Source organism: Theobroma cacao, chromosome 8 (assembly GCF_053813885.1).
Source record: "Theobroma cacao isolate CCN51 chromosome 8, ASM5381388v1, whole genome shotgun sequence".
NCBI classification, from domain to species: Eukaryota; Viridiplantae; Streptophyta; class Magnoliopsida; order Malvales; family Malvaceae; genus Theobroma; species Theobroma cacao.
The window spans coordinates 24,487,395-24,499,396 of NC_142646.1; the positions used below are offsets into that span (position 1 = coordinate 24,487,395).

General features: G+C 34.3%; 2 long non-coding RNA genes across 2 annotated transcripts; one reads left to right on the forward strand and one right to left on the reverse strand.

Moving 5' to 3' along the window:
• Nucleotides 1-5,357: 5,357 nt before the first annotated feature.
• Nucleotides 5,358-7,106, reverse strand: LOC148761241 (uncharacterized). The gene is made up of 3 exons (XR_016027843.1): nt 7,016-7,106; nt 6,287-6,371; nt 5,358-5,496 (listed from the first exon to the last, which is right to left on the reverse strand). It is a non-coding gene; the product is annotated as an uncharacterized LOC148761241 (long non-coding RNA).
• Nucleotides 7,107-9,145: 2,039 nt separating this feature from the next.
• LOC148761242 (uncharacterized) lies at nt 9,146-11,060 on the forward strand. The gene is made up of 3 exons (XR_016028076.1): nt 9,146-9,279; nt 9,936-10,009; nt 10,879-11,060. It is a non-coding gene; the product is annotated as an uncharacterized LOC148761242 (long non-coding RNA).
• Nucleotides 11,061-12,002: the final 942 nt, after the last annotated feature.

Here is a 12,002-nt window from a genome sequence, read left to right on the forward strand (position 1 = left end):
TGAGTACTCCACCCTAACAATATATCAAAAGCAGGAAAATCATTAATTGTCCATAATAATGCTGCCCTCAGTTGAAAATTTTGTTTCCTATATGCATCATACGTGACAACACCCTCGGTCCACAATACTTTCAACTCATCTATCAAAGGCCTCAAGAAAACATCTATGTTTTAGCTTGGATTTTTCTTCCCCGCAATGACCATATTAAGAAATATATATGGTTGTTTCATACACATCCATAGGGGTGAATTGCACATACAAAGCATTACTAGCCAAACAAAATAAGGTTTCGTAGTCGATCCTGTTGGTCCCAAATAAATGTGCTAGAGGAGGGTGAATAGCACTTTTTGGCTCTTACTCAACTTGACTTCTAATTGGGGGCAAATTGAAAGATAATAATGAGAAATTTGATGCAAGATGAAGGAACAACTTTAGATATAATGAAAATAAAAAATAAAACAGAGGATACAATACTCAAAGATTTATAGTGGTTTGGTCAAAGACCTACATCCACTACCTTGATTGTTCAACCAAGGATTTTCATAACCAAATCACTAAAATGGTGGAATTCCCAAGCTCCCACCAAGCTTTTACAATGGCTTTTCACAAGCTCAGTCACAACCTTTGACAATGGCTTTTCCCGGGATCAACCAAAACCCAAAACTAACTTTTCCTAGGCTGAGTTAGAACCTATACACTTAATCAAGCTAACCCAAGCTTGAATAAACCCCTTAGAGTGACTCGCTCACTCTAACTATTCAAGGAGAAAAGAAATAAGGATGTACTTATGATCACTAATCTGATCTGAATGGTACAAAGTGAAGTGCTTATCTTAATTACAAAGATTGGAGTGAAGTACAGAAGCTATGTAGAGAGTTTTTTGCTGTTTTTCAGCTCTTTTTGATCTTAGAAGCCTTAGATCTTGTTCTTAGCCATTGGGGAGGGTTTTTATACTTGAAAAACCAACTTTGATGGATGTTTGACAGTTTTTGACCATTGGAAAATAATTTGGAGTGGTTCTAGCCGTTAGTTTGTCTTCGACTGCTTAGATTCAATTCTTCAGACAAAATGCTTTTAGTCGACTAATTATGCTTCTTAGTCGATTAAGTTGTCTCTGTCTCTGAACCCAGTTTCTAGCAATGAGCTCTTAGTCGATTAACAATACTTCTTAATCGATTAAGTAGTCTTTGTCTCTGAATCCAGTTTCTGGTAATAAGCTCTTAGTCGACTAACAGTGCTTCTTAGTCGATTAAGTCGTCTTTGTTTTTGAACTGGCCATCTTCATTCTTGATTTTTAGTTAAATAACACCCTTTTTTTCTAACAAAGAGGCTTCTGTTTTGTGGCTCAATTTTAGCTTCTCATTTTTATAAGATTTAATATTTTCCTTTTAGTGATTAATTTACTATTGGCATACATTTTTCATCCTGCATACTCAAGTAGTATAGTTAGACATAAATGAGTGGGAATGTTTTATTATCATCAAAAACTAATGGAGCCAACAATCTCCCCTTTTTTTATGATGACAAAACATTCCTTGATTACCAACACAGTGTCTATTAGATCCTTTTTGTTCTGCACAAAATGAAGATTTTCTCCCCCTAAGTTTGTGCTCCCCCTTAGAGTATGCATGATTTTATTATTCAAATTAACAAGTTTTTATCTATTTCTTAAAGAAAATGACAGGTATAGATTCAACCATTTGATAAAATATTTTTATACAACCTTACAGAACAATCAGCTGTAGGTAACAGAATTATCATTTTTCACTGTCATCAGCATTTTTTCAACAAATCATGTCCATTCCAAACATAAATGCCATTAATCGTCCAACAGAAATATAAACGCATAAGCAGCATCCATTTTCATTTTAGAAATAGTTTTCATTCAATTCAAGAGAACAACCATAAACATAAGTTATCAGCAAGTTCTTAGCATCCAGTTTTCAACCATCAGTACACAAGATAACATAAACAGCCCAATATCATCAGAGTTAAACTTAGATTCCTAAATTACCCCTAAATCATTTCTACTTTCTCCCTAAAATTCTTCTACTTTCTATTTCCCCTAAGCTTTCTATCATATTACTCCCATTTTTTTTCATCAGCAAAACATAGGGGTAGTCAACTGGTTTGAGAAGAGTCAAAGAGGGTAGACTCATCAATGCCATAATGGACATTAAGGGGTTCAAGAGATGGCTCAAGTGAGGATCTTCTTGGTGAAGAGTCAAGGAAGGATCTGTCTAAAATTTAGAGTGGATCTTGAGTAGAAGACTTGATTGAGGGTTTGGCTTTCTCAGCTATTCTTGAAGACTTTATTCTCTTAAGGAATTTTGTCTTTGTTGCCATGGTCTTCCTACCTTTACCAGTAGGTCTGGATTTATCTTTGGTGAAAGCAACTGCTTGCCTTTGTTCTGTATCAGTAGGTGCACTTTCTCTAGCAATGTGAACTGACTTTGGAGAAATCCTTGCAGATGCTAACTTCTGAGCTTTGTCTTTTGCTACTTGTCTTTCTGCTTGTCTTTCTCTGACCATTGGATGAAAGATATCCATTATTGAAACTTCCTCAAAGTTAAAAGGAGATGGTTTTTCTAGTTGTGGTTCATCATGTGGTGGAGAGTTATCATCTTTAGTGCCTTCATTGGATTCTTCTTCATTTTGAGGCTCAAGAGTGGGAAATTTCCTTGCTAGAACAAATTCTTGTTCATCACCTTCAGCTTGGAGGACAAGACTTTTAGCAGCTTGTTCTGCAGGTGCTGGACTTGGTGTTACAGAAGTGTCTTCAGTAGTAGGACCAAAAGCTATTTTTCCTCTTTCTTTGATCACATTTTCCAGTTTTTCCAACTTATCTTCAATTTTTTGTATCTTTGCTGACTGGTCAGTGAGTTTCCCATCAATTCTCATTAGCAAATTTAGAATCATTTCATTCGAGATCTAGGAGGAAGTTGTTTGAGTCTAAGCAGGAATGGAGTGCTCATCCCTTTGAGTAATCTTGGGGGTTTTGACAAACTTTTCTCTTTCTAGTTTGTAGCCCATATTTGGCAAACTTCCTAGATAGATTGCTTGGTCCCTTCTTTTCACTTGGTCCATTTCATATCTTGAACTCCATATGCCTTTTTTCTTAATTAGAGAAGTAATTATGTTACCATATGGTCGATTTACCTTATCAACTTGACATGTTCCTCTCATCCTTTCTACCATGAATCTACCTAAGTTAAGGAGAGTAGCATTAAAGACATGCTCCATTAGCCACATAACTTGAAGGCTTATAGCTGAAGCTACCACTTCTTCCATGAATTGTAGAGGCAATGAAATAGTGCAGGATCCTAATCTGAGGGCTTTTAATGAAACTGGAATAACTTTTGGATGAATATCTTTCCTTTTTCCCTGTAATTATTTCCCACAGAGATGAGGGATCATAATCTTTAGAAATTTTATATTCTCCCTCTTCACACTCAACTTTGAGCAGACTTCCCAAATCTGTGGCTCTAACTATAAACTCCTTTCCATTCAAGAGCACATTCAAACCATCATTAACAAAATCCTCAAGTTCCTCAAGTTCATTTTCATCTAGTGTAATGCTAGCATAGAATTTCTTCACTGAGTGGCACTATAGGTTTTGTTCTTAAAAGGGCTTAATTTCTGCAATTTTATCTTTTCAAAATAATCCCATAAACCCTCTTTAATTTCTGGCACCTCATTAAAGCTTTCCCAGTCAATGTATTTTCTACATGAAATCGGTGCATTCTTTATCTTCCTAAACCTATCCTTATGAGATTTATTTCTAAATTTGGTGGATGGAAGAGTACTTTTTCTAAATGATTTTTCTTTTTCCTTCTTTTTCTCTGATTTTTGTTCTTTCTCTTTCTATTTCTTCCCAATTTTCTCTGTTACCGAGGCTGACTCGTCCTTCTTTCTTTTCTTTTGAATCTCGATTGGTAGACTTTCTTCCATGGGTCGTTTTCCTTTCTTCTTTTCTGAAATACTATTGGGTAATGTGGTTTTGGCCATCGATTTTAAGTGGTTTCAGACTTAGGGTTTGAGAGTTTGAGAGGTAAGGGTTTTGATTTTGAGAGGAGAGGCTTCAGACGAGAGAGAATGGAAAAAGAAGGAGTTTAGGGAAGTTATTTTTCCTTTAAAACTGTCAGACTCACCTTTTTAAATGCTGTCAGTTACCCCCATTTTCAAATTTCAAAAATTTGCCTCTCTTTCTATTTTTTACTTAAGCGGATTATTTTTCTTTTCTTCTTCACCCGATATACTTGCTCTTTTTCTTTTTATTGTATTTTATCTTGGTTCTTTAACTAACTAAGTTTTTCTCTTATCCGACTAAGTCTATTAACAAAGAGACACAGAATTCTCTTAGTTGGTTAAGCTATTCTTTTAATCAACTAAGTACCTACTGTCTTATGAATAGAAATCTCACAAATTCTCTTAAAGCTTCTGTACATTAATCATTCCTAGCTTTCTCCTAATTTCACAGAATCTTTCCTCAATCGGGGGCTTGGTGAATATATCAACTAATTGTTGCAAAGTGTTAACAAACTTAATCTTAATATCTCTTTTAATCACATGGTCTCTAATAAAGTGATGTCTTATTTCAATATGTTTGGTCCTAGAGTGCTGAACATGATTCTTTAATATATTGATGGCACTCGTGTTATCACAAAATATTGGTACATTATGCATGGTTACTCCAAAATATTTTAATTATTTTTTAGTGCATAAAATCTGAGCACAGTAACTACTTAAGGAAACATATTCAGCTTCAGTTGTAAAGAGTGCAACTGAGTTCTGTTTCTTACTTGACCAAGGTACAAGCATGTTTCCTAAAAGTTGACAAGTGCTACTAGTACTTTTTTATCTATTTTACTTTTTGCAAAGTCAACATCAGAGCATCCAATGAGATCAAAAGATGATCTTCTTGGATACCATAGTCCTAGACTTTATGTGTCCAATAGATACCTAAAGATTCTTTTTACTGTAGTTAAGTGTGACTCTTTAGGCTGTGATTGAAACCGTGTACACAAGCATTCACTAAATTGAATATCAAGCCTGCTTGCAGTTAAGTAAAGCAAAGATCCAATCAAACCTCTATAAATCTTTTGATTAACACTTTTTCCTCTCTCATCAGCATCAAGTTTGGTGGAGGGACTCTGTCACGACCCAAATTCCGGGTCATGACCGGCGCATGGGTCCAATGGACATAATCCACTAAATCCAAGCAAGCCTATTATTTATTTTACTTATGATTCTATTTATTATCACTAAGTCGTATTTCATGACTTTGAGTCAAAATAGTGATACACATTGCCAACTCGTACTGGCATTACTCTTTTAAAATTTACATTTAAGTTCATCTATACATAACAAAATAATACTCGACCTCCAGCGGAGTGACTCGGATGGATATACAGCTACCGAATGCCGAGACACCTACCAGAAGATGTACACAGATCTACAAGGACACCTCGTCCTAATTATCGGCTACCTCGTGATCTGAAAACATGAATTTGAAAATGGTGAGTATAAACCCAGTGAGTGAACAAGGAAGGGAACAAGCAACAATTAGGAAAAATTTAAAATCATGATGCACTTGTTTCAAACAATGCAATTTAGTTCATTCCTATTTAAAACCCCTCCAAACCCCAGAGTTTTTCGCTACAGCGAGCATGAATTTCGATGCAGTGAAAACAAAGCAACAAGAGAAACATTTTTCCTCACTCAACAATAGCCATCCTGCTAAACTAATAAAATCAACCTAACATTCATGAAAATTCTCAAAGTATAATGTGTCAAATTTTACGTACATTACAACCATAAATCATTGTCCATCAATTTGCTATATCACACACATTTACATATGTATATATATATATACGTATATACCCATCATCATCATCTCATCAACCCATCATCATCATCACCAGCTCATCATCATCATCATCACCAGCTCATGCGCACTCCCTACTCGCACATGGCTGGGTCATCACCGGATTATGCGCACTCCCTACTCGCACATAACCGGGTCATCCTCGGCTTATGCACACTCCCTACTCGCACATAGCCGAGTCAACATAATTACACAACATTATATTCAAGCATATATGTATATCAACATAATGCAGCCACATAGAAATCCATAATAACCACATTTCATAACATAAACCTTTTCTTAAAAGCTTGTTCCCAAGGCATTCATTTTCATGAAAAATTTCATAAAATCATTCAAACACTTTGTTCAAAATAGTCATATTCCCAAAACAATTTTGATAGGCAGTCCACTCACAGGTGTTGAAAATTCGGATTCTGGGTGAACTCTGACTAATAGTCCTCAGGCGTAATTCCTTTGCCTTTTCCGGACGTCTCACCACCTTGACAAATAACAAAGTCGAGGAATTTACTATATTGTCCCTAAATTGATATAAATTAATTTAAACTACTAATGCTTGATATGTAATGCAAAAATATGTCTGATTACCGCTTAATCACGGTATCGATTAAATTTGACCGATCACCCGATTAATCGGCGATTGTGTCCAAATCACCTCCAAATTAATTCATTTCTCCTCTAATACCTTAATTTACCACATACATTTAAATAAAGCCAAATTCAGCATTAGAACCCTCACAATTCCTTATAGAAAAAAATTTGGTCATTTGGTGTACTAGCATCGAATCTTTTTCTACATAACCGTTTCACCTCACTTCATCATTTTCCATGCCATTTTCCTTGAAATAAAAACAATACCCCATTGATATTCAGCCCTCATGGTTCAGCCAACAAGGAACCCTAGAGAAATTGAATATTTCTTTTGTGTTTTTGTTCATAACCATGCTTAACTATCCCTAAACACTAACATAGTCTAAAATCAAATTATTCCAACAACAATTCCTCTTCCATACCCATTTTTCAGAATTGAATTCATCATGATAACTCAATATTCAACCATGGAAATCAAGAACAAAAGCATGGGTAAGCTAGGTATCAAGGAGAATTAAAGAAATTTTAACTTACCTAGCTTGTTTCCTTGATTTCTTCACTTTTTCTTTGAATTTCCACCTAGGTTTTCTTGTTTTTCCTTTTGTTCTTCCTTTTTTCTGGTTGCTGGATGTCTAGGCCGAATATGGTGAGGGAATTGGGGATTTAATGGGCTGATTTCTATAGAAAATAATAAAATAATCAAGCATGCCATGTGTCACATGCTTATTGGCCAAATTTTTAACTTTTTGACTTTTTCTTCTTAATTTTCCACCACAAATATTCTGGTATTTATCCAATCCTACCACAATTAAAATCCCTTGGTCTTGACAAGTGCTGGGCCGAAAATTTTACTGATTTGCCCCCGAGACAAAAAAATTACGATTTTGCCCTTATACTCTGAAATGTACCGGAATCTCATTATTTCTACTTTTCAACCTAAAATAACACTAATATTGATCAATATTAACTAAATGGGGCAAAAATTGTTTCAAAAAAATTTTCGTTTAGTCCACTAATGGCAAAATTACCATTTTGCCCTTGTGCTCTATAAATACCGAGAATCAAAATTTTTCACTACTAAACATCATTTTATACTCCAATAATCATAATTATATTTCATATAATTATTCTTGGTCAAATGTGATCAAATCTTGGCTAAAAATCTCCATTTTATCATCAAATGGTAAAATGACCGTTTTGTCCCTAATCGGTCAATTTTCTGATGGACTCCAAACTGGACCTTGAACTCCAAATCACTATTCTAAACCATTCTGTTGGTTTTAAAATTTTCAAATTCCTCTTAGAATTTCTATTTGAACTAGTTCAAGGCTCGATTTAACTTAATTGTACCACTCGATACAATACCGTCTTTTAATCGAGCTTGACAGGGTCTCACAGACTCATTGGTGTGCTGATTGATTTCAGTTTCAGCATGTCTTGAACATATCTTTCTTGATTGATCAAACTTTGTTTGATTTGAAGGCCAAGAAAGAATTTTAGCTCACCCATCATGCTCATTTCGAATTCACCCTGCATTTCTTCAGCAAAATTCTTGCACAAATCCTCATTAGTAACACCAAACATGAAATACCCCATACTTTGATATAGTGATAAATAAAATTGATCGAATGCAAATTGAGGTCAATTAAAATGTTTAAAAGTGATAAAAGACGAAAGGAGTAGTTTATGATAAAATATTCCGTAAGTGAGAAAATAATAATAATTTTATCAGAGGAGAATCTGTGAGATAAAAGGCAATTCAGAAGTCAAGTGAGGCATAATAAGGTATTTCAGGTACCAAGGAGACAAGATAAAATTATTAAAATATTAATATTTAACCGGATGTAGAAATTAGTCAAGAAGAAGGATCATATGGTGGATCCAAGTGGGGGAGAAGATGACAAGCCAGACTTTATAAAAATAATTGTCATGACATACATGTGATGGATAACATGTTTGCATGCTAAGAAAGTCCCGAAAAAAATTTACAAAAGTTGGTATTGTACCTAGAGGTACAACAAAGTTGAGTTAAACCTCGAACTACATCAAATAGAGAATTCATGATGAAATTAAGAATTTTAAAGTCCCAGAATGGTTTAATATGGTAATTCGGAGTTTGAGGTCTGATTTGGAGTCAATCCGAAAAATTGACCGGTTAGGGGAAAAATGGTCATTTGCAACCTAGGGACAAAATGGGAATTTTTAGAAAAGATTTTTGGCCCCATTTGACTTATTGGAGTAAGATTTGAGGTTTAGAAGTGAAAAATTTTAATTTCGGTATAATTTGGAGTAAAAGGGTAAAATGGTAATTTTGCCATATGGAATCGAAAATTTAATTTTTGAAAGGATTTTGATCAAATTTAATTATTTGGAGTGTGAAGTGAGTATGAGGAGTGCAAATTATGCATTATGGCAAATTTTCAATTTTTGGGGCAAAAATGTAATTTTTGAAAAGTTCGGGGGCAAAAGTGTAATTTTGAAGAATTTGCTCCACCAAAACTTTGGAAAAATCTGGAAATTTCACTTAAGACTTGGATAAGTCAAAGGGAATGCATGGTGGAAAAAGTAGGACAAATGGATGGCTAGAAAAAAAAATGAATTAATAAAATATTTAAAATATGAATAAAATAATATTATTTCATTAAACAATAAAAAAGGCATAAAAAAATCAGCCCACCCATTCTTCTTCTTCAACATTCGGCCAAGCAAGAAACAAGAGAGAGAAAAGAGAAAATAAAACCCTTGCTAAGAAATTTAAAGGGAAAATAGGTGGAAATTCAAAAATCAAGTGAAAAAAGGTAACATTTCTTAAATTTGTCTTGTGCTTTACCTTTCCCATGCATTTTCCATCATTTTTCATGGTTGAATCATGTGATTTGAGGATGATTTGAATTCTGGTCATATGGGTTTAGAGAGAGAAAGTTGTTAGATAAATTTGATTTTTAGCTATGTTAGTGTTTAGTGTTAGTTTAGCATGTTTATGAGTAAAACAACAAGAAAAATATTTATCTTCTCCATGAATTTCCCTAGGCCGAATCTAGCCAATGGTATGTGAGGATGAGGTTGACTTTATTTTAAGAGAATTGGGTGGAAAAATGATGAATTATGAGGTTGGAAATTAAATGGGAATTTTCGGTGCAATAAATTGAAATTTTTACCCACTAGGGGTAAAAGCGTAATTTATAGTCCGGACTGATAAATTGGACCAAATTCACAGTCATTGAGGTATTGTGGATATAATTGGATAATTGAAATTGAAATGGATGGCATTGGAGTCGAATTGGGGATTTTAGGAATTTACACCGTGTATAGGCGAGTTAAGTCGGACACCGCAATTAAGCGATTGTCTAGACATTTCAAATCCTATCTAGTGCATACGCATGGATAAGAGCCTGAAATAATTTATGATAAATTGACACAATTTATTGAATTTTGTGTCATGGATTATGGATAGGTGGTGAGTCAATTGTTTCGAGTAAGAGACTGCACCCAAGGGCGGAAGATAGGAGTATTTCTACTCCTAATACTGTGAGTAAACTTATTATCGTCTTAATTATCTAGAGTAGTTTTATACAATTGTGTGATTTTATAGAAAATGAGTTTAAATGGTAAATTGTTATGTTTTAAGAGAAATTGTGATTTTATAAAATGATTTTATAAATTTTCTGGAAAATCGAATATTGGTTTTGAAAATAGAGTAATTGGAGACTGCTAGTTTGTGTTGCAAATTTATGGTTTTGAATTGAATGGCTTATGACAATAAATGAGCATGAATGGCTAAACTGATTTTGGTGTTATAATTATTTATACTGTGTATTCAGCCTTGAGAGGCTAGGTTGCGATAAATTGCCATGTCATGCTAGAATGAATTTTATTGATTGGTGGATTATATATTAATTATTTACTGCAGAGGGGGTTCCGTGGACCAGCCTATTAGAGGGGCACGGTAAACTCCAGTGTATTTTTACCCCGAACGGAGAGGCGCGTAGGGTATCTCCTGGGGTAAAGCTTAGGGTTCACTTCACGCTAAACCACCACGTGAAGGGGAACTCAGTCAACGCCAAGGAACGGCTGTATTTTTCTCAAACTAAAAATATATTTTAAGTGTATATGAAATTTTAACAGCCTTGGCGGACTCGGTTGGATGCCCTGCGCAAGGTATCACTGAGTATGAGTTTTGGCACGAGCCAAAGTTTTAAAAAATTCATAAGCCAAGTTGATTACTCGATTTATATGGATTGATTTTATTTGGTTGAAATGAACTGAAAGGTAATGAAATTACAGTATGATGACTTATTTTAATTGTCTCCATTTACTCGGCTTTAGATACTTTAGATGGTATCTGTTTACTCACTGGGATTATAAAATCTCACTCCTTCTTCCTATACATTTTTCAGGCTCAGGACAGTTTGTAGATAGTCGAATAAGACGAGAACTAAGCTCGGAACTGCATTATAGAAAGTAAGAGTTCTCAGTCTTACATCCTCTTGGTCAATTGGAGCCCACGTGTCATTGCAGATCAAAACTTATATTTTGGTTATCTGTATTTCTATTCATACAATTTTTACTTTACTTTCATGTGCGAAAAATTATTTACGAATATTTCTATAAAAATTTATTTTATGAGAAAATAGAATATTTTATTTATTATTTTTGAATAGTACTAGTTGTCAACAATTTACTTTCAAATGAACGTTTTAGATACTTAATTGTTTTTAAATCATTAAATATATATTTTATTCTTACCTACTACATTTTTAGAAAGTTTTGAGATTTTTGACGAAAAATTACGAAATTACCCCTGTGAGCCAGAAAATAATATTTTATTGTTCTTATTTAAAAATGACTTATGATTTTTTTGAAATGCGAGATTTAATAACTGTTGCTCACCGGGGAGATGCGGAAGTTGATGCTAAGCCTTGCGGGGTTTCAATCGACATTCGGGGTGAAGAATGTCTGTCGAGGCCTCGCGGCGGTTGTCACGGGCCCGATGGGGAGTTCCGGGTCGTGACAAAACACAATATCATCCACATAGATTTGAACAACAATTAAATCATTCAAGCATTTCTTAATAAACAGAGTTGTGTCTATGATTCCTCTAGTATACCCTTTCTCAACTAAGAACTGTTAAAGCCTTTCATACCAAGCTCTAGGAGCTTGTTTTAATCCATATAAGGCCTTATGTAGTTTGAAAATGTAATTAGGTTTTTCAAAGTCCTTAAATTCGAAGGGTTGTTTGACATAAAAATCCTCTTGAATGAGACCATTTAAAAATGCACTTTTCACATCCATTTGAAATAATTTGAAGTTCATGAAACATGCAAATCCAAGTAATAATCTTATTGCTTCTATCTTAGCAACAGGGGCAAAAGTTTCATCATAGTCAATGCCTTTTTCTTGGTTATATTCTTGAGCCACTAACCTAGCTTTGTTTCTAATGACATTTCCTTACTCATCTACCTTATTTCTGAACACCCACTTTGTGCCAACAATTGGGTGATTGAATGGCCTAGAAACTAGT